We start from the raw sequence: 23,051 nt of genomic DNA on the forward strand, positions 1-23,051 counted from the left end.
GTGTCTGTGGACCTTGACCTCCTTTGTAGAAAGAACAGAAGACTCCTTCACATTACAAAACAGGGACTGGACGCCATTGCACCACCCTGAGAACTAAATAAAAGAAGGACTGTAGCTGGTGCACTGAGCCTGCCCACAATCAAGAAATGTTACCTACCACTGCACTCCCTTTACTGATTAACTACTCCAAACACCTTTAAAAGCTCTCAGGGACAGGCAGAAACCCCATCTGGGTTTTGGAAAAGGGTCTGCCTTCTCTCCAGGTGGCTGACCTTCTGGATAAAACTCAAATTCTTTTCCAATCAAAACTTGTCTCCTGAGTATTGACTTTTTGAGCAATGAGCAGCCAAGCTTGGGGTTTGGTAATATATCAAATTCTTGAAACACACATAGCATACTGGATATAGCAATCAAAATAAAAATTGGCTTAAAGGTGAAAATTCCCTTTGTCGAAAGTTAAAATTCTGAGACTCTTACTCTTAAAATCTTTGTGCTTCTGCATTCGATTTTTTCCTGCATTGATGGAATACTCTTCTTTAAACATGTGACTTTTTAAAAGAGTTTTACAATTTCTATCACTCGTACGGAAGAGTTACATAATAGAGTGGAATGCTGTCTCTTTACTCTCCACTTTAACAGAATACTGTCTTCCTAATTTGTCTCTGTAACTTGTTTTAACCAACCTAAAATCTTTGGGGAAGAAATAGTCAATTAATAGCATAAGGTGGCTTGTGATCTTGTTGATTGTTATTTATCCTGCACCTTCTAAAGAAAGAGCATTTTGTGAACATAATAAAACCTCACACATTAGGCAGGTAAGTGTGCAGGTTGGGGACCAGCGGGCTGATTCCAAATTACATGTCAAATTTAGGCAACTTATTTTAATGTTGCTAATTTACTTTCCTCCTTATTAGGAAATATAAGAAAAATGCATATATAAATATAGCAAATATAAATACAAAATACATAGATATTTCATATAAAAATATAAAATATAATACCTATTCTTCTCAAACTATTCCAAAAAATAGAAGAGGAAGGAAAAATTCCAAATTCATCCTATGAGTCCAACATTATTCTGACACCAAAACCAGATAAAGACTCTACAAAAAAAGAACACCACAAGCGAATAACTCTGATGAATATAGATGCGAAAATTCTCAACAAACTGAATCCAATAATACATTAAAAAAAAAATCATTCACCATGATCAAGTGTGATTTAGTCCAGAGATGCAGGGGTGGTTCAATATTGTCAAATCAACCAACGTGATACATCACATTAACAAAAGAAAGGATAAAACTATATGATCATCTAAATAGATGCAGAAAATGCATTTGACAAAGTACAACATCCTTTCATGATAAAAACTCCCAACAAAGTAGGTTGAAAGGGAACACACCTCAACATAATAAAGGTCATATATGAAGAACCCGCAGTGAACATCGTACCAAGTGGGGAAATTGACAGTTTTCCCTCTAAGATCAGGAACAAGACAAGGATGTGTCCAGTCTCACCACTTTTATTCAACAAAATAATGGAAGTCTTAGCCACAGCAATCAGACAAGAGTAAGAAAAAAAAGGCACCCAAATTGGTAAGGAAAAAGTAAAACATTCACTATTTGCCAATGACATGATACTATATATAGAAAACCCTAATGACTCCACCAAAAACCTACTAGAACTGATAAATGAATTCAATATACAGAAATCTGTTGCATTTCCATACACTAATAATGAAGTAGCAGAAAGACAAATTAAGAAAACAATCCCATTTACAGTTGCACCAAAAATAATAAAATGCCTAGGAATAAATTTAACCAAAGAGATGAAAGACTTGCACTCTGAAGACTCTAAAACACTGAAAGAAATTGAAGATGACCCTCACAAGTGGGAAGATAGTCCATGCTCATGGGTTGGAAGAACTAAGGTTGTTATAATGTCCATACTACCCAAAGCAATCTACAGATTTAATGTAATCCCTCTCAGAATACCAACAATGTTTTTCACAGAACTGGAGAAAATAATACTAAAAATTGTATGGAGCCACAAAAGACCCTGAATAGCCAAAGAAACCTTGAGAAACAAGAACAAAATTATCAGTATCATCATTCCAGATTTCAAGCTATTCTACAAAGCTTTAGTAAGCAAAACAGTAGTAATGGCACAAAAATAGACACATAGATCAATAGAACAGGATAGCCCAGAAATAAACCCATGCTTATATGGTCAATTAATTTATGACAAAGGAGGAAAGAATATCCAACGGGAAAAAGTCTCTTCAACAATTGGCTTTGGGAATACTGGACAGCTACATGCAAAAGGATGAAATTGGATCCCTTTCTTACACTACAGAAAAAAGTAAACTCAAATTTAGATTAAAGAACTAAATGTGAGACGTGAAAACATAAAACTCCTAGAACACTGCGTAGGCAGTAATTTCTTTGACATTGACTATAGAAATATTTTTCTAGATATGTCTCCTCAGGCAAGGGAAAAAAAAAGTAGAAATAAACTATTGTGATTGGACAAATAAAAAGCTTTGGCACAGCAACAGAAACTGTCATCAAAATATTAAGACTACCCACTGAATGGGAGAAGATATTTGCAAATGATATATCTGATAAAGGGTTAATATCCAAAATCCATAAAGAACTTATACAATTCAAGACTCCCCCCAAATAATCTGACTAAAAATGGGCAGAGAACCTGAATAGACATTTTTCCAAAGAAGACATATAAATGACAAACAGACACATGAAAGGATGTTCAACATCACTCATCATCAAGGAAATGCAAATCAAAACCACAATGACACCTGTCAGAATGCCTAGAATGAAAAAAAAAAGAAATAACAAGTGTTGGCAAAGATGTGGAGAAAAGGGAATCCTAGTACATTGTTGGCGGCAATGCAGGTTAGTGCTGCCACTGAGGAAAACAGTACGGGGGTTCTTCAGAAAAATAAAAATAGAATTGCCATGCAGTCCAGTAATTCCACTACTGGGTATTTACCCAAAGAAAACAAAAACACTAATTAATTTACTAAGGTAAATGGCATTGTGTTTTTAAATTTAGTTTCCACTTATTCATTGCTGGTATATGGGAAAGTAATGCTGGTGTATGGGAAAGCAATATACAAAATAATATGTTTTGTATATTAGCCTCATATCCTGCAACCTTGCTATAATCATCCATTAGTTCCAGGAATTTTTGTTGACTGTTTCAGATTTTATACATAGATACAGACTGAATATCATGCAGGAAAGAGAAAGATATGAAGTGGAACACACAGGGAAAATTAAAATTTCATACACTTTTATATACTTTATAAACTATACTATAGTTTAGTTACATTTACACTATATAGAGTGTAGTTAGATACCATAGTTTGGCTAACTCTGACCTCTTTCTCTACTTCCTTCTTCCTTTCTGCCTCCATTCTGAGGCTTGAAAAACTAAATACCCTTCCAGCCTCTAAAGCAGCATGAGTGGCCACATGAAATAAACCAGGTCAGTACAATCTAGCCAATATGACCGAAGTGGAAGTCTGTAGGAAGTTTCTAAAAAGGTGTGATGCACAAAGCTGCAGCCACATATCGACACCATGAGGTAAAAGCAAAATAATGAGATGCAGCCCTTGATCTTGTTAAGCTAACAAACCAATGACAGCAACTGCCTACTTCCAGATTTGCTGTTATGTGGAAAACAAAACAAAATAAGTCACTGATAGTTGTGTTTTCTGTTTCTTGCAGGCAAAGCATAAATAATAAGTAATTACATGCACATTGAATTAGTGGAGACTGAAATGGAAAAATATATATATAATTAATAGAGAAACAGGTTGATGGAGCAAAATACTGAGATGTTGGACTCCCAGAATACAAGAAAAGAGAGAACACTTTCCACCAGAAAAGGAAGAATGCTGTGAATGTGAGTATAGGTTCACATAAGAAGATGACAAGTAAGGAGGGACAGGCTACTGAGAAATCTCTCACCTGAAACTTCAATTTTCTCCAGGAGGTACGATGTAAGATCATTTGCTATGTGTGCATCCATGTGTGTGTGTTTACACATAGTTGTTTGCCAAGAGTTTTGAGGAGTCTAAGGAATAATAAAGTTCGAAGTGAGAGTTTAAATAAAGAAGACTGAGATTTGACTGGAATAATACAGAGAGATCAGACACAATATTGAGGACACAGGTGGAGTTTGAAAATGTGACTTGGTGGCATTGCTTCTGCACATCTTTTCTCCCCCTAAGTAGCTTCTTAAGAGATTTCTTTTTCCTGATTGCCCTCCCCATACAATTTAATATTATGATATACTTTTCATGTACATATGCCTTTTGAAGGACCGAAAACCATTATACTACTTAATTTTTTTCATCCCCTCTCCAACCCAAGAACCAATTTTTATTGGAGTGAATAATGACTCAAGGGTTGCACTGTGCAGGACAGATGAGAAGAGTTCTGATAAAAAAATAATAAATGAGAGATAATTAAAGGATTCTATCTTTGTTAATCTAGCAGTGTGGTGTAGTGAAAAGAATGTGACCTTGGAATCATACAGAAAGACAAGCTTCCTTATCCTAATATATCATTTACGTCCTGTGTGAATTTGGATGCTTTGCTTCACCTCTATAATCCTCAGTTGTGATAACATATAAAGTGCCCAGGACATAGTTTAAAACAGATGGCATTAGTTATTTTTGATGCTGTTACCATTTTGCTCTATTGAGATGGTAATTGAAAAAATAAGGGAGTTAACAGATTGAGATACAAATTAAAAAAGTTAAGACATGAAAGAGTAATGATGAGGTAAAGAAAAAAAAACAGTAAAAGTAATAATGATGGAACAAGTTGTGTTATGAGTGAGATGTTAAAGTTTTAGTATTTCACATATCAAGTGTTTTGGGTTAATGACAATGTCTAGGCACATCCCTGAGTATAGTTTTCTGGAGCGGATCTGCAAAGCCTTGGAGAAGCTAATAAGAGATGTTAATATTAAGGTATAAAGTAGATCGTCAACAGGAACATTGAAATCACCCAAGGCCAGGGAAAAGGCTCAGTATGAATAATGGGCTTAACCGGGAGTTTCACGGATGATTCAATAATATAACGGAAGCTGAGCAGGATGATATGAGAATTAGAAAAAAAAAATTCTTATACAGGAAGGTGGAGGTATAGTAAATAGAAGCGGTAATCACGGACTGGACAATACTAGTGTTCCCTCCACTTGATGGCATTGTGCTATGCAGGGAGAGAGAAACTCAGTGTTAAGAGCAAGTATTACAACTCAAATGCTCCAATGTGCTACGTTATAACATCATACAACTTATTAAGTGTTTTGAGTTTCAGGTTCTGACAAAATTTGGGTAAAATGTCAAAATTGGGGAATTGTTGTTTTGATAAAAGAGGCAATGTCTATGAAACGCTGAACAGAGGTGTGGACACTAGTAATCCCTCAACAAATGGTAGCTACTTCCATTCCTATCTTCCACTGGGTGGGGGGAAAAGATGGACATGCGTGTGGTCCAAGGGAAAGGCTGGTTTCAGTTAAGACGGGGAGCAAGAGTCTACATTCCTTCACTTGTGACTGCTAGAAAGAAATTTGGCAACTGTTATTGCCTCAGCCTGCAGTGATTACCTATGGTTTAAAGCACTAGCTTATAAGTGGGAGAAAGCAAATGAAATTACCTCTCAAGTGTGAAGTCTCAAAATAGATTCCCAAGAGGAATTTCAGAGTAAATCACAATTGCATTTTCCCCCTTTAGACATTTCATCGATAGTTTATAGTGCCATGCCTCCTGGTAGGCTTTCATCAATGAGAAGGCAACATTTAGCCAGCTATAGAATGAAGCAGGAAAGCAGCAATCAATGAAACTTATGGGTTCTGTAAATGACACAGATTGTTTCATAATTTCTAACGTGCTGCTCTTTACCCAATTATTTGAAAAGAAAAGACTACTGAGAAAAAGGAACTATTGTTATTATAATAATGATGGTAGGAAATATCATAGTAGAGATAGAAAATGATGCTTTTTGTTTGCTGATGATATCTCCAGGCAGGTAATGTCAGAATAGAGATCAATTGTAAGATTCTCGGCTGGTGTTAGACAAGTGCCTGGTGGCATGGGGGAAAAATATACATTGGAGATGGTGTAAGAATCGTAATATCCAAACTTAAGATGCATCATTTTCTATCATATGATTATTAAAATGACACATTATACACACTACATCTTATAAATATGAGTTTTGTTTTACCTCAGAGCCAAATAATCATTTTTTAGAAGAAAATCAAATTTGTACTTATTAGTTTATATGCAGTTGATCAATTTTACTATTACATGTTGACACCAAAATTTCCCAAAGCAATCTGGTCTCTGAGAAGCATTCAAACACAGAAACTCATAGTCTTGAATTAAATAGTGGTTAGAGAATTTGGAACATTTGTGTTGTTTAATAAACATAAAGGGAGAAAGATGATAAATCACCACTTTGTACAGAAGAATTCCAAAGTAAGACAGCCATTTTAAAACACTCTGTGCAAGTTTTTAGTATACAGAAACTATAGGCAAGTGCTTCAAAATAGAAGAAAAATGTGAAGTTTTATTATCTGGGAATATGATTTTTTTAATTATATTTAATGCCTTGGAGCAGACATTAGAAAAGGCAAATGGCTGTTATGCTGGCCAGATGTGACCATGATCAGTTGATAAGATATTGGAGAAAACATCTGTATAAAGAAGAAAGTTTGAACAGATGTAATACCACAACAGAGAGCTTTTGTATAGCCAGAATTGGTGGTGTCCGTTAAGGCACTAACCAATGGCAAAAGGGCTCAAATGGTTCTATATCATCTCTATTACTAGACCTTTTTACTCTGGTGCGATAGAATGCCTGGACTGAGGGCTGGAGATACTAATCTATTTTTTCTGATGCAATTAAATCAGGGTTTCTCAAACTCAGCACTACTGGCATTTTGGGTCCAATACTTGTTATGAGAGGCATCCCTGTGCATTAGAAAATGCTAAGGACCATTCCTGGCCTCTACTCATTTATGACCACCAAGAGTCTCCAGACATTGCTGAATGTCCCTGGGGAGATGGGGGCAAAATGACCCTTGATTGAAACCAGTGAATTACATATCTGTTATGACGGCTGTGATAATCTACTATTTTTAAGATCATCTTGTCAATTTCTACAAAGCAGCCATTTTGAATTTTCATAGGGTTTGCACTGAGTTTATATATCAAATTGAAAGAACTGCTCTTCAATAATGAGTCTTACGACCTATAAACATGGTATACCTCTCCATAGTTAAATCTTGTTTAAATTTTCTCAGCAATGTTTTGTAATTTTTCAGATAAGAGTCTTATACTTTATTTGTTGAATTTATTCTTTATATTTTTTCATACATATTTATATTTTTAATATATAGTATACATGCATATATTGATTTTTTTATATTTATACATAGTATTTTTTCATGGAAGAGTCTTGCCCTTCATTTGCTAAATTTATTTGTAAGCATTGCATTACTTTTGTTGCTATTGCATCCTCTTAATTACATTTTTAAAATGCATTGTTCTAGTAAAATAACAATGTAATGATTTTTTTTCATATTGATCTCTTATGCTGCAAAATCACTAAACTCGTGCATTAGTATTTTTGTAAATTCCTTAGGATTTTTTGCTTATAAGATCATATCTCCCTTGAACAAAAACTGTTTACCTCTTTTTTTTCTAATCATTATGCCTTTTATTTTACTTGATGGCCTTATTTCATTGGATAGAACATCCAGTACCAATGTTGAACAGGAGTTGTGAGAGGAGAAATTTTTATCTTGTCTCTGAACTTAAAGAGAAAACAGTTTTTCCACTATAAAATATGATTTTGGCTGTAGCTTTTCTTTAGACGTTCCTTTTGAATTTGAAAAAGTTTCCTTTTATTCCTGTTATGTTTATAGTTTTATCATAAATACATGTTGAGATTTTTCAAATTTTTTCTGGGTCAGTTGAGATTTTTCATGTAGTTTATTTCATATATTCCATGAATACTGTAGATAATATTCATTGACATTCAAACATACCTTGCATTCCTGGGGTAAACTTCACTTGGTCATAGTATGTAATTCTTTTTATGTGTTGCTGGATTTAATCTGTTAATGTTTTGTTAAGGATTTTTGTATCTATGTTCATAAAATATATAGGTCATGTTTTGTGAAACTTTGTCTTTTCCCTTAATATAAATTAAGAAATGGTTCTTCCTCCATTTTCTGATATATTTTATGTAGTGTTGGTATTATTGCATCCTTCAATATTTGTTAGAATTTATCAAAGACACAATTTGGGCTGGAACTTTTCTTTGTGAGAAGATGCTTAAATACAAATTCACTTTCTTTACTTTATATGTATTATTCAGGTTTTCTATTTCTTCTTGAGATAGCTGTTATGTTTTCCTAGAATTTGTCCATTGTATCTAAGCAGTGTCAGGTGTTAGATTAAGGTTTTCATAATATTCCCTTATGACCTTTTTATTTTTATTTTTATTTTTTAAGATTTTATTTATTTATATGACAGAGAGAGACAGTGAGAGACGGAACACAAGCAAAGGGAGTGTGAGAGGGAGAAGCAGGCTTCCTGCCGAGCAGGGAGCCTGATGTGAGGCTCATCCCTGGACCCTGGGATAATGACCAGAGCCAAAGGCAGACGCTTAACACCTGAGCCACCCAGGCGCTCCCCCCTTATAAACTTTTTAATTTTGGTAAGAATTTTAGTAAGGCCCTCTCTTCATTGCTCATTTTGTTGACTTGCATATTATCTCCTTTCATCTTATTCAGTCTAACTAAAAGTTTATCAATGCGGTTTATGTCTTCAAAGAAACACACTTTAGTTTCATTGATTTTCTATATTATTTCTGTTTTCAATTATTTTGATTTCTGCCCTGATACTTATTATTTTCCTATTTACTTCAGGTTTTGCTTTTTTTTTCCCCTTTCTGACATTTTAGCTTAAATTATTGATAGTAAATATTTCTTATTTTTTAACATAGGTATTTATAGCAATGAATTTCCCAACTTCATCTTTAACTTGATGTGTGATTAGAAACAAATTACTTAATACTTTACATGTCAGTTATCTTTTTTGTATATGCAATAAGGATTACTTGAATTATTAAAGAGCTAAAAATGTTAACTGACATTTGGAGAGTGTCCTATATGTGTTGGTGTTTAATATTACTGTTATTTGGATGGATCTGACAGTTAAATTTCAGTAACATAATAAGCACAAATTGTTTCGCTGACATGATAGAAGAGTTTCAAAACTAGTTAAAGTTACTGTTGACACACTAAAAGCACTACAGATTCAATTCTTGAGAACACACAGTATCTTTGCTCAATCTTCTGAATTCATCTATCAAATAAAAGGCATAGGCTCCAGCCAGAACTTTTTTCTTACATTATCCAAATGATGTTCTTCAATTTAGTCAACATCTCTAGCTGGGGACTTATTTCAATAAGACATGAGGCATTTCTAGAGCTCCTCAGCAGGACATACTGCTAGAACCTGGAGCAGACCACTTGAAACAAACTCAGTAAATGAAATTTTTCATTCTTTACAGATAGACGATTAATTTTGAAAAACAGCTAATTGTTTTAGTTGCTAAATAATGCAGCTAATGAAGTTTAGCAATGCTATTTATGGTTGTAAATGAAATGAGATAGAAACAAAAACAATAATTTGTTTTTCTTTTTGCATGACTGAATGACTCTACCTTGTAATAGGGAGTTTTAAAAAAATGTCTTGGAGGTGTGTATCTGGGCGTGGTGACTTGTTTAAACCAAAATCAGGCAAATAAACAAAAAATCTAACACTACAGTGAAATTGCTAAATGTGAACATCATGGATTTATGGGCTAATCCTTTAGAAATGCACATTAGACTGTTTGAGTCCTGTTTGATTGAAATCCTATTTGAATTTTATCCACAATCAGATATTATTGAGCTATTTTGTCTAGGCATCCTAATGTTAACTAAAATCACACTGGCTTTATTGAAGTCTGAACTAAAAAAAAAAAAAAAAAAAAAGGAATCCACACTATAGAGTTGCTGAGTTTTTCTGAATCCAAGGCAATCAGAGGCATCTCAACGGTGGTAGCTATGTGGAGTTTCTGTTCAAGATTTGCCACACTGGTAATAAGTAACTCTAAATATGCTTCTTGTTCTCTCTTTCCTGATCAATCCCCTTCATCTACTAAACCACAGGTATGTTCTCTATGTGTGTGTTATGATTCATAGTTTCTGCCGCTTATCTTTGGTTTTCTCCCTTGCCTTTCTTTGTTATGCTCCTTCTGCTTCCATTCTTACTTGCTGCTAAACGCCATGATTTCTTTGGCATTTCTCAGTAAAAATATTCAAGAAACGACATCTGATTAGATAAGTCATGTTTTTATGCCAGGTTTGTAATAAATAGATCATTGGTTATACCAAGCTTTGGCTATGACTGAGCTCTGTGTCCTCAGTTTATCTATTCTGCTATGGCTAGAAATGGGAGTTGGAAGCTTTCCCACAGTGGAGATGGTGGGAGGTGCCGGCAGTCTGTGGTATCTGCTACATTAGGTAGGCTTGATACTATTTACCTAGCTGAATGCAAGGAGCCTTAGAAATTTTGTAGGTGAAAATTCCCTAGCCTAGTGGGTCTATTGATTTCTTCCAGTGTTATCTATTGCCTCAACCAACAGTGACTGAAACATGAGCTTATAAATATTTTTGACAGCCCCCCATCCCCCAACCAGCTTCAGCACATGACCAGCTCTGACTTAGCTGAAATAAAAACAAGCCTCTTAAGCCAGTCTTCAAGGCAGCCCCCAGATAGGCCAGATATGTGCAATTCTGGACAACTGAGGTTGGTTCCAAATCGTCTGCTATTCGGAATGAGGGCTGTCATTTTCATGGCTACCACTGAGCTGGTCAGTGGGAGAGGGTTCTAGGGTAATTTATAATAATACAAAATTTGCTGTTTTTAGAGAAAAATCCGAATCTTTTTTTAAATAAGTGCTCCTTGGGTTGCTATAAAATTTTTTAATTTCCAGAGTTCCAAAAAAGTTGAATCTGATAGTTAATACAAATTCTTTGTTGTTTTTAAGGAGAAGCATTTCTTACTCCTCCACCTTCACTGACATTACCTGAATATTAGAACAATAATTACCAAACAATAAAATGAGTGTATATACATCTGACACCATTCTGACATTTCTATTGTTGACTACGGTGCAGACACTAAAATAGCTGACCCAATCCCTAGTCTCTCCCATCTTTCCTGTGAGCAAAAGCTTTATTTTATTGGAGGTAGCAATCTCCCCAGCCAAGCACTTGCTATCCTTTGCCTCTGGAACTAACAGCTGGACTCAGATCTAGACAGTAAGACATGAGCAAAAATCTTATAAAGATGTGGGAAATCACCTTTTGTGAAGAAAAGGAGCAAAATTAGTTGTCTCCCCCATATAGCACACATCCGCACTTCTTCCTGTATTGAATATGGGATCTGGTGAGTCCAGCAGAAACAGTCATATTACAAACATGAGACTAAATCCTGGAGAGCAAGGTTAAAAGCCAAAAATAGCAAAACTTTAAAACAGAAAATCTTGAGTCTCCGATGTTATTCCTGACCAACTGAACCTCCCGCAGATGCTAGTAGTAACACAGTTCACTGCTTCCTCTTGCCTGAGAAAATGATACCTTGTAAGCCACACTGGTGGCTGGTTTTTTTTGTCACTTACAAATAAGACACTTTTGTCATTGTTACAACCTATTTGATACTTATTTGAAAAGCAAATGTAAACCATTCAGCTTCATTTTCTCTTACTTGGCCTTTGGTGACCCTGTGTTCTTAAGGCACAACGCTGCTGCTGAATTCAGTTACCCTGAGCTTAATGGAGGTAAACAGGAAGGTGTCTGCATTCACTGAGCAACTCCTACTTGCTGAAGAACTTAAAGCCAGCTCTTATTCCTTATCCTAGAAACTTCACGAACACAGTGTTATTGTTGTTAACAGTTTATAGAGAGAATCTGAGGTTTGAAATTATGAAGTAGTTAGTCCAAGGTTATATAACTAATTAGTTGCTTGTCTTGCTCCTATTTTTATTAATCACTGTGCAATATTTCTTCTAGAATTAATGATTCATTTTATTATACAAGGTGAAAGGGACCAAAATGTAACTTCATGTGCAAGCCCTGATTTGCTCAGGATTGATAGAGAAAAGAAGAAAGTAGGAAAGAACCTTTCTAAGACGGCATATAGGTTTATTGTATATAGTCAAGTTTATTGTTGACGCATACTTCTGTAATATTTTATATAATTGTTTCTTTATCCTTTCTCAGGAAATAGTTATAACCAAAGGGCCAAAATGTATCCCTAACGGAAGTGAAAATGGCCAAGTAATGCATGTTTTAAATTTTTTGGAAGACTACTTCAAGGAAAAATACAAGCAAGTGGTTAGGAGGCCAATTGCTGGGCACTTTGCTAATTAGCTTTATTGTACATAGTGTGTTTCTGTTTGTTTTGAAAACTGATATTTGTGGAAACATTTGAGCACAGCTACTGGAGCAGTCAAATGTTCTTGAATTAGGACTCTCCGTACCCATTCAGTCCCCACCCCAAGGGCTATGGCCTAATTTCGGGATTTTGTGACTACAGAATCCAAGGCCAATCTGCATTTCAAAGAAATGTGAGTGGCTGTGGTTCTGCCAGTTCCACTCCTACAATCATGCAAATGACAATTTGATAATAAGAGGCCTTTATAAAATGAGTTAATTGGCTTTCAATATATTCAAGAGAACGAACTCATATTTTTCATCTTTAATGAAAAGAGGAAATTCTTGAAAACCTCACAGTACTTGTCTGTGCTTCTCATCATCCCTCCCCCACCCCCATACACTCCTCCTCCTTTGAAAACATGTTTTCTTCTTTCATTATGAAATTGGCAATAGGCAGGCAAATAGTGCTGAGTATACACATCATTATTGTACACAATGCCAGCAGGCTTCAGAATAGCTTGTATTATACTCAAAGTAGAATGAAACATGAAAACACTTTTGTAAGCAGAGTTACACCAATAGAACACTTAGGGAAGGGAGAGAAAGAGAAAAATAATTAGAATTCAGGGCATGAAAATGGACTTTTCTTAATATTCATCAGCCCTAAATCTTCAGCCCAATAAGAATAGATATATGCTGCATTTTGTTTTTTGAGAGCTGTTTTTGATTAGAAATTCTTTGACAACTTCTATAGATTTTATTACTGGGGTGAATCAGACTCCTTAGTTCTGGTAAGAATGAACGAAATGTGTCATCACGTATCATCCCGTTTGTCTTTATCTGCATGATATAGAGAAATTCTATTTACAAATGATTGATATGAATATATTTTTTAGAATAAGAGTACATGCTTAAATATTTTCTAAATATTATTCAACCAGAAAATGTTAAAACCAGAATTCAATTTAGGTCCTATTGCCCTCAGTGCCACTTCTCTTTGAACAAGGACAACACAGAATGCCTTAAAATATATTAATATTGCAAGATGCATTTTTATGAATGCTAAGAAACAAGATAACCTACTAGAAATCAGATTATTTGTTTCTTGATCAGATAAATGTGTTAAATTTGTTTGATCAGATATTCAAGAGGGAGACCTGTTTTTTGTTACTTTTAACAAAGAAACAAGAGCATTGATTAAAACTAAATAAACAAAACAAAACTGAAAATCAATTACTATTAGCATTAAATTGTTTGGTGCTAACCAAAGATCGAGTAGGTATTAAAGACCTGGAGTAAATTAAAATTGACCTTGTAGTTGTATAGGAGTTAATCAAATAAGAAGGAAGCCATTATACCATGGAAGGGGATTTTTTTACTCAAGAAAGTAACTCCTAATTCTTTTTTAACAGTGGAAAATTTAGCACTTTATTTTGAATACTTATTGTTTGTGTGTATACTTAGAAATGTGTGGAGAAATATATGTGCCATTAAATTGATGTAGGTTTTTACCTGCAGAAAAGTGGCTTGATGGTTGGTATAAATTTATAGTCACGACAGAGTGTGCCAAGTGGACAAGAACACAGGCTGAGGCTTTAAGTTAGACGAGACTCAACTCCTAGTTCTACCAAGGTAGATTTTCTCACTGTGAGCAGATCACTGGGTTTCTCAGCCCCTGTTTCTACTATCTATACAACAATGGCAATGGTGCCTGTAAAATACTATTGAGAAATAAATTAGAACACAAAAAATAAATATTCAAGATAAAATGCTAAAGTTCTTTTATACAGTCAACGTATTAATATAGTATTTGATATTTGTGCATGTTCAATAAGTGCCTGTTTTTTCTATTTAAGTGAGACTTTCCAAGAGAACAAATCAAAATACATTTCTTGGGTATTTATTTTTTTTTAAGATTTTATTTTTATTTATTTATTTGACAGAGAGACAGCCAGTGAGAGAGGGAACACAGCAGGGGGAGTGTGAGAGGAAGAAGCAGGCTCCTAGTGGAGGAGCCTGATGTGGGGCTCGAACCCAGAACACCGGGATCAGGCCCTGAGCCAAAGGCAGACGCTTAACGACTGTGCCACCCAGGCACCTCCATTTCTTGGGTATTGAGCAATCTTCTCAGTAATGATTTGAGATATTATCGAAAATATTCAAGGATTAATAGCTTTTAAGGCACACATGATATAGGAAATTCCAAGTTTGCTTTCTGATCCTTGTTGTTTCATGATTAGCTTTATCCTACTGCTACTCTAATGAAAAAGAATTATTGCGACATGTATGTGTTGACATAACCTAGCCAAGAATTCCTCCTGTTTTCCTTTCTGGTTAGTTTTCTGTGTTCTAGTGCTTGTTGATTTGGCTGTCTCGAAACCTAGCATGCATGATAACGTTGCATAACCAACCCTGCTTGAGTGTCAGATTTACAAATAAACATGTTAGTATTTTAGTTATTTATTCTAGCTTTTCCCATTCGGTTTGCATAGTTGTGCATAAGAAGGTTGCAAGCAAGGGAGGGTGGTATGCTCTTCTGATGCAGTGTGAACAGGAGGATAGTGGCTGATGAGGCAATTACTTTTCATTGTGCAATTGTATATAGCATCTAAGTGAGATCTACTGGAGCTCCCAGGGAAAGCAGACTGTGAGTAACTCCCATCATACTGTTCTTACAGCCCTCATCTGCAATTTTCAACATAGTAGTGTGAAAGCATGCCCAGCTGCCACCAAGTGACAGGATAGAAACTCAAGGCTGATCCAAGGAACATCTCCTCTAGCACACAGTGGGACTGTCGGACAGAGGCTTGAATTTTTTTGTAAAAAGCTAGGGGAACTACAGACACACTGTAGTACATTCCAGAGACAAAAGCCAGGGTTAGATTTAGATCACCTGAGAAATCAGTGCAGGGACTTGGGAATAAGAATATTTAATCTCATCTACAGAACTAATTCTTAATTTCGGACCATAAGTAGGAAAATTGTGTGTTTGGAAGCAGTATTAAATCAAAGAGAAATTAGAATTTGTTCTATGTGGCCTCAGATTATAGGCAAATCCAGTATTACTAGTTGAAAGGGAAGGCAATTACAGTTTGAATCAAGAGAACACATTCTAATATTTAGCATCATTCCAAATTAAAGTCTGTAGCCACAAGAAACAGAGAGCTCTCCTTCACTGGAGGTATTCAAGAGGTACCAACAAAGATGATAGAGAGGATATTTAATCTTAGATGGGTATCCTCTTAAAGTGAGAGTCCTTAATTAGCCAATTAGTGATGGAGTTAGGACAACCTACTCTGCCCATTTCCATTTGCCTTGCAATAAATCCTCAGGGTTCAGGATCATTTGAGCCACGTTGTTATTGACTAGTCCATACATATTCCTAGTTAAATGGGATGTTGCATAGGCTCATGTGTTGCCATGAGAGAGAGGATTTTTACGTGATAGCAAAATCTGCCCTGAGGTCAGTGAGAATATCAGCATCACTCTTGTACCGCTCGAGACACACAGCTGCTGTTTTGTTTGGTTACCAGTCTTGGTGATCTCGATGCCGTATTATTGCAGAGCAAATCTATTTTTGTTCCTCACTTTGAATCAACAAAAACGTCTTGATTTCATTCCCAAGAGAATTCTGAATCCATCTGAATCACTTCCCTCTTCTCAATCTCTATTACAAACCCTCATAATTTAGATTTCCATGGCTTACACTCTGCAATTTTATACTAAGTTCTGACTGTCCTCACTACTTTCTATTACATTCACCTTGTTAGGCCTTTCACTGGCCAGCCTTAAAGAGCTATCTAAATTCAAATATAATCCTTCAAAAAAAACCTTCAATGGCTCCATACTTCCCATGAAAGTAACCTCCAAACTTTTTAGCTGAGGAATCATGTATTTCACATAAAGTTATGTGTGAGACTCCACTATTTCACTAATGGCATATTTCTACGTTATTAAATGTTTGCCATGAAATGTTAACATTTGCTCATTATTAAACTCATTACTAATTTATTTTTAAATCATTTTGATTTTAATAATGTTTTAAAACTGGCTATTCTAGATAACAGATGCATTTTTATATTTATTTCTTTACTTTAATTTGAATATATACCATCTAGAAAACCTTGATCGGGAAACATTGTGAATCATATTCTCATTATAAGGTGAAATACTGAAATGTGTTCTGATCACAAATCATCATGAATATAATACCTATGTAATTTCTAAACCTGCAATGCTCAGTTTGCTTGGGCCAGAAATTTGAAAATAAAAAGAAATTTGCAAAATTGATGCATAAAATACTCATTTTCTTGAATTTATACATTTTTCATTTAGAGGGAATTGAATAAATTCTCAGCAAGATTGGTTTATTTTTTGTGTTGGGTGTATCCAAATATATAGCACTTTTATAATCCCAAGAACATCATTTAAATATTTTCAAATACCATATTGCTTATCCTTTAAGTTAATTCACTCAGAATTGTAAAAGTCGAAAGAGTCCAAACTTCATTTGAATTTTCTCATTGAATTCTGAATCTTTCATCAAGGTATTATCTTTGCAACTCTAAATCATCTAACCAAGTTTATTTAGCGTGTTAAAAATAGCAAAGCATGTATGCTGGTCTAATCATAGTGTATCAGATAAGTATTTCAATAATGGATTTTCTTTGTCATGAAAAAAGAGTGATTTTTTTGTCTCATTAGAAAAATTTGTACCAGCATCTTCCCTCAGTATAGCCAATGAACTTCGGTATAAAAATGGACATTCTGCAAACCACTTCCTGTTTCATTAAAAATATATTTGGAATGTCAGTAATTTAAATTTAATGAATTCACATTTATATGTCATTATTAACATTTTTTTTGTTAATGCTGTCATCACCTAAATCACCAATGCTTATCTATCTAACATCCCATGATTGTCTGAACACATCTTTTTTTAAAGATTTTATTTATTTATTTGAGAGAGAGAGAGAGCATGCACACAAGTGGGGTAAAGGGCAGAGGGAGAAGCAGACTCCCCGCTAAGCAGGGAGCCTAATGAGAGACTGAATCCCGGGACTCTGGGATCGTGACCTGAGCTGAAGGCAAAAGCTTAAGCAACTGAGCCACCCAGGTGCCCTCTGAACACATTTCAAAGCAGATTTATTGTGAGCTGGAACTCCTATAATTTTCTGCCATTGTTTTTGCACCATCAATACAACTGTCCTATAATTTTTTATTCCTCAGTTGATGGTGTATTAAAATGTATCTAAGTACACAGAAATATTTTCTCTCGTGGCATAAGAATTATATCCCATGAAGAGATACAAAACATCTAAACTATCATGCAAATAAACTAGAAATATTTTGCACAAACTAAATTCACCAAACTATTTCATCAAATATATTAGATACACAAATCATTTCATTTAGGTCTCTTTAAAAATCAACACACCCAACTAACCAACTATAACTAATGTTTGACCTGCCTAATTTTTCTTCATGAAAAATGTAATTATACTGCATATTTATTTGTCTACTTATATATTATCTATTTCCCACTGTAGCGTGAAAGACTTTGTTTCATTTTATGCTGCATATTTGGAATCTAGAAAAGCACTTTACTTATAATAGGTGCTCAATAAATGTATTTTTGAAAGAATTAGTGAATATATATGCCTGGTTTCTTCTTTTTGCTAAATAATACGAATTGGATTTTAATAATGGCTTCCTTATCTATTACACTTATAAGCAATGCCAGCATCATGGAGTCTAGTGAACATTTCTTCCTGAAGATGTATGTCTCTTCATTACATATGTGCATTTATATTATAAGATTAAATTTTCTTTGTGTCATTATTCTTATAGCACAGAGTAATTGAATTTATGCTGAAAGCAACAAGAATTATTTTATGCTTATTATGTTTTGTTTCAATGTAATGTAATTTGGCAAGGATCATATGATTTCTTTGCAAATTACTGTGAAAGTTCACCTTGTAGACTTGGACAGTATATATTGGAATAATAATTAAATGTATATAAAATAATTTTCATAATCCTTTCATATATTTTTTGTGATCCTTTGTGATTACAGCTACTATCAGGATGATATTTTTAAAATGAATATCCAGTTCTGGCTGCTCCTTATGTTAAACAAATACCTTAATTCCCCAAGTTGATTTGGGAGTATAGTGCAAATTCCAACAATATCTTCCCATAGAAGTGGGATATATAACTCCTACTTGATGGAGAACACTTAATAAGACATTTACCAAAATCTCATAGAAGCAAGTAAGCAAACAAACAAACCTAGAGCTATTCCCTTCAGTAAAGTATTCACAGATGTCCTGTTGATTTCTCCTTCTATCAGGTTATATCCAGGTGTAAAAATAAAGGACACTTAGGTTGTAGTTTAGCGAGAAAGGCAAACAGACCTTAGCATAAAGTAAAACTAGTGATGGAGGATTGTGTATTGCAAAGAAATAGACTACATTAAATTTCATATACGAATAGACATTATCTAGGTGAAGAAAATTAGGAAAAATAAAAGGAGCAGAGTTTACATGCAGAAGACAGGAGAAAAATACCAACACAAAAAGTTAAATCCCTTAAGAAAAGTATAAAATTTCACAGACACATAAAAAATCGCTCTAAGAAAATTTGTTGACAAAATTAATTCAATATGGCAAAGTCTCAAAGATATTAAGATAAAACAACAGAGAGATAAAAATGGAGATAGACTGCAGAACTAAAGAAAAAAGTAATGACCAAAATAAATCCATCAGAAACTAATATATAACTTAGAACATAAGTGAATCAGGTAACTCATGATTGAAAATCAAGTTTCTTTTGTAGAAGAAAAGATTTGTTTTATTAAATGAAGAAAAATTTCACTTAGAGCAATGGCAAAGGGAATGAAAGATGAAGAGTCCAAAATGTTCTCAAAGGAATATAATTAATAACAATTAAAATTAAAAAATAAAAAGGTATTATTATTAAAAAGTGGTTTCCTGAAACAAAAATAGGATCCACATATTTAAAGGACAAACCATGTTTTAGACAGAGAAAAATGATCCAGAATGAAAAGATTTAAGCCATACATGTTACATTATTGAATGTCAAACACAAAAGAAAAATAAAGGAACTGGGTGGAAGAAGTAAGTCAAAGACCAATGTATCTTACTATCTGAGAGAAAGTGTGTCCCCACGTTTTCTACCTACTATAGTCAATTTAGCAGAAGGAATGTGATAACTCAAGGACAACAGCTCCTATAAGTCCTTCTTAAGGGACACTAAGGATAGGAGGCTACGGTTGAGTCAAAAGAGTAATATAGTCAGTCATGTGAAGCATTTAGGTTGGAGAAACTGGTTTGTAAAAAAACGGTGTGAGCATTTACTCCATTTACGTATACAACTAAGAAAAACTATTGCTGAAGAATTATGTTTGTAGAGGAAAATATAAATTGTCTAAATCTCCACAGTTTGTAGGAATAGAATAACTCAATCAGAGGCTAGGAGAAAGGGGCAAGAATAACGTCTCAATTCTTACAGCAAAGAGTCAAAACACTCTAATACTGAATCATGCAGTTAATGGTGACTTCTTTCAACTTTCCTCAAAATCTTAAATTATAGAATGGTCATCTTGAAATATCATTATTAGAAACAAATAATTATCTCAACCTGTAATGTCCAGTACAGTACCACATGTGGCTACTGAGAAGTCGAACTGTGGCTGTTCTAAAATGAGATGTCCTCTAAGGGTAGAATCCACACTAGATTTCTAAGACTTATATGAAAAAAAATTTCATTAAACATTTTTATATTGATAGAGTATTGACATGACAGTATTTTGGATATACTGGGTTATATGCAAAACATATTGAAATTAATTTCAAATTTTATTTTTTATATTGTCAAATGTGATTACTAGAAAATCTAAAACTAAGTGTGTTCCTCACATTATATTTCTATCAGATAGCACTGACCTAACATTTGATTTACTTTATATAATTGATACCTAGTAGGGCCGTACTTTTTAAAGAACGTTCTTGGAGATATATCTATCTATATCTATATTCATATGAACCAAAATGACCCAACATAAATATAATAAAATAATATAAATATTAAATAGGTGTAAATACTAAACATCATATAAAATTAATATTAAATACAAATATTAAAGTATATTAATATTTTCTTTGTTTTTAAACTTAATATGCTTATAATGTAATACTATGACAATATTTTATTTACTGAATATTACTTGGAAATTTATTGGTAAGAAACAAAATTAACAGCACTTTAAATATGTAGCTTATGTTATTATTTAACTTTTTGAATTTTTTTTTACCGACTTCAGAATAGTTATTGATCTGCTTATCCATTTTATATATTTTATTTCTAGGATAATGGCTCCCATCATTATTCTCTCATTATTTCTGAGATACTGGCTGTATTAAAAGCTCATTACTGCTTATAGCCACTGTTTGAGCTTTCTCTCAGCCAAATTCTCAAAGAAAAAAAAAACTGTTTTTATATCACATATCCCTTCCTTAGTGGTTGAAATGCTGTGAATCCCCTTCACTTTCATCACTTTAATAATGCAAATTGCTTTCAGGGTGCTTACCAAACTCAACATCTTCATTTTCCTTGATGTTCGTTAAGGTCTTACTTTTGTAAATCTTTGTTTCTTGTATTTTATGCCAGCTTTTTCCCTGAAAGAATTCATCTCTGACTATGCAATTTCCTCTGCACAAATCTCATAGGTTCACTTGTCACTTCTGCAATGATGATCTCTGAATCTCTACCCCAGCCCCGAACTCCTATTGAGCTCTAAATCTACATTCACCCCCGACTCAGGGACCTCTGTTTAAATGTATGTCAACTCCAAATAACATGCACAAACTTGGAAGACAACAAGCCTCTTGTAAGCCTTTGTAAGCCCATAAGCTTCCTACTTTCGTATTTCTTTCAATGACATTACCATTCCCTACTTAACCCAGGATGGAAACCCTGTAGTTTTTACACTTGCATCCCTTTTATACACTCCGAGACCAAATTATTTCTTTGTGTACCTTATCCTGTCTAATTCTGTCAACAACACCATTCTCACTGCTTCTTATCTAGACAACTGAAATGGTAAAAATGATCACTCGGTCTCCCACTTCCTTTTCTCCCATTGGTATAATATATGAGAGAGTGGTTTCATAGGACTGCGGTAGCTCTAAAATTTATCTGATTCTTTGTAGTACTTTCCCTCCTTCTCACCACTAGCGACGATTTTCATATATTTACATGAACGTTGTTCAGTATGAATTGTGTCAACATATGGTTTTAGACATTGCATTAGTTTTCTATTACTACCATAACAGATCACTCCAGATTTACCATCACGAAACAACACATTCATTACCTCACAGATCTGACTGGTCTGCTCCAAGTTTCACAAGGTCAAAATTAATGTGTGGGCTAGCTGGGCTCTTACTAGGAAACTCAGAAAATTCTGTTTCCAAGCTCATTCAAATTGTTGCCAAACCATGTTCTCTGTGGTTGCAAGACTAAAGTCCCCATCTTCTTGCTGATTATCAGGCAGGTGTCATTCTCAGAGGGGCGCCTGGGTGGCTTAGTCTTTTAAGCATTTGATTCTTGATTTCCACTAAGGTCATGATCTCAGGGTCCTGTGATAGAGGCCCACGTCAGGCTCCAGGCTCAGCATGGAGCCTTCTTAAGGTTGTCTCTCGTCCTCTCTCTCTGCCTCTCCCCTCCGCGAAGGCTTTCTCTCCCTCCCTTCCTCCCCCACCTCTCAAAAATATACGCAACTAATGAATTGTTGAACACTACATCAAAAACTAATGATGTACTATATGCTGGTTAATTGAACATATGTAATAAATAAATAAATAAATAAATAAATAAATAAATGGAGTCATTCTCAACTTCTGGAGGCTTTCTGTATTCCCTGGCTGGTGGCCCCCTTCATCTACAAATCTGGCATTGTGGGACAAGTTATTTTCCTACGTGGAATCTCTCTGATTTTCCCTCTGCTTCATCTCTCCTGCTTCTTCTTCCATCACATCTCTGTTGCTTGCAGCCAGGAAAGGTTCCCTGGATCTAGTGCTCCATCTAGTTAGATTGGACCCTCTCAGATAATCTGTATTTTAAGGTCCACACCCTTCTTTATATCTGCAAAATTCTGAGATTAAGAGCATCCTCTGGGCAACACCTGATGACTCTGATAGATCTGCTCTTCACTTTGCAAAAAAACTTTCCCTAAGTCTATGGAGGTCTAAACCTGTATTCTTTTTAAATTAGGGGAGGAGGGGCGCCTGGGTGGCACAGCGGTTAAGCGCGTCTGCCTTCGGCTCAGGGCGTGACCTCGGCGTTCTGGGATCGAGGCCCACATCAGGCTCCTCCGCTATGAGCCTGCTTCTTCCTCTCCCACTCCCCCTGCTTGTGTTCCCTCTCTCCCTGGCTGTCTCTATCTCTGTCGAATAAATAAAATCTTTAAAAAAATAATTAGGGGAGGAGAG

This window comes from Ailuropoda melanoleuca, chromosome 16 (assembly GCF_002007445.2).
Source record: "Ailuropoda melanoleuca isolate Jingjing chromosome 16, ASM200744v2, whole genome shotgun sequence".
In the NCBI taxonomy this organism is placed as follows: domain Eukaryota; kingdom Metazoa; phylum Chordata; class Mammalia; order Carnivora; family Ursidae; genus Ailuropoda; species Ailuropoda melanoleuca.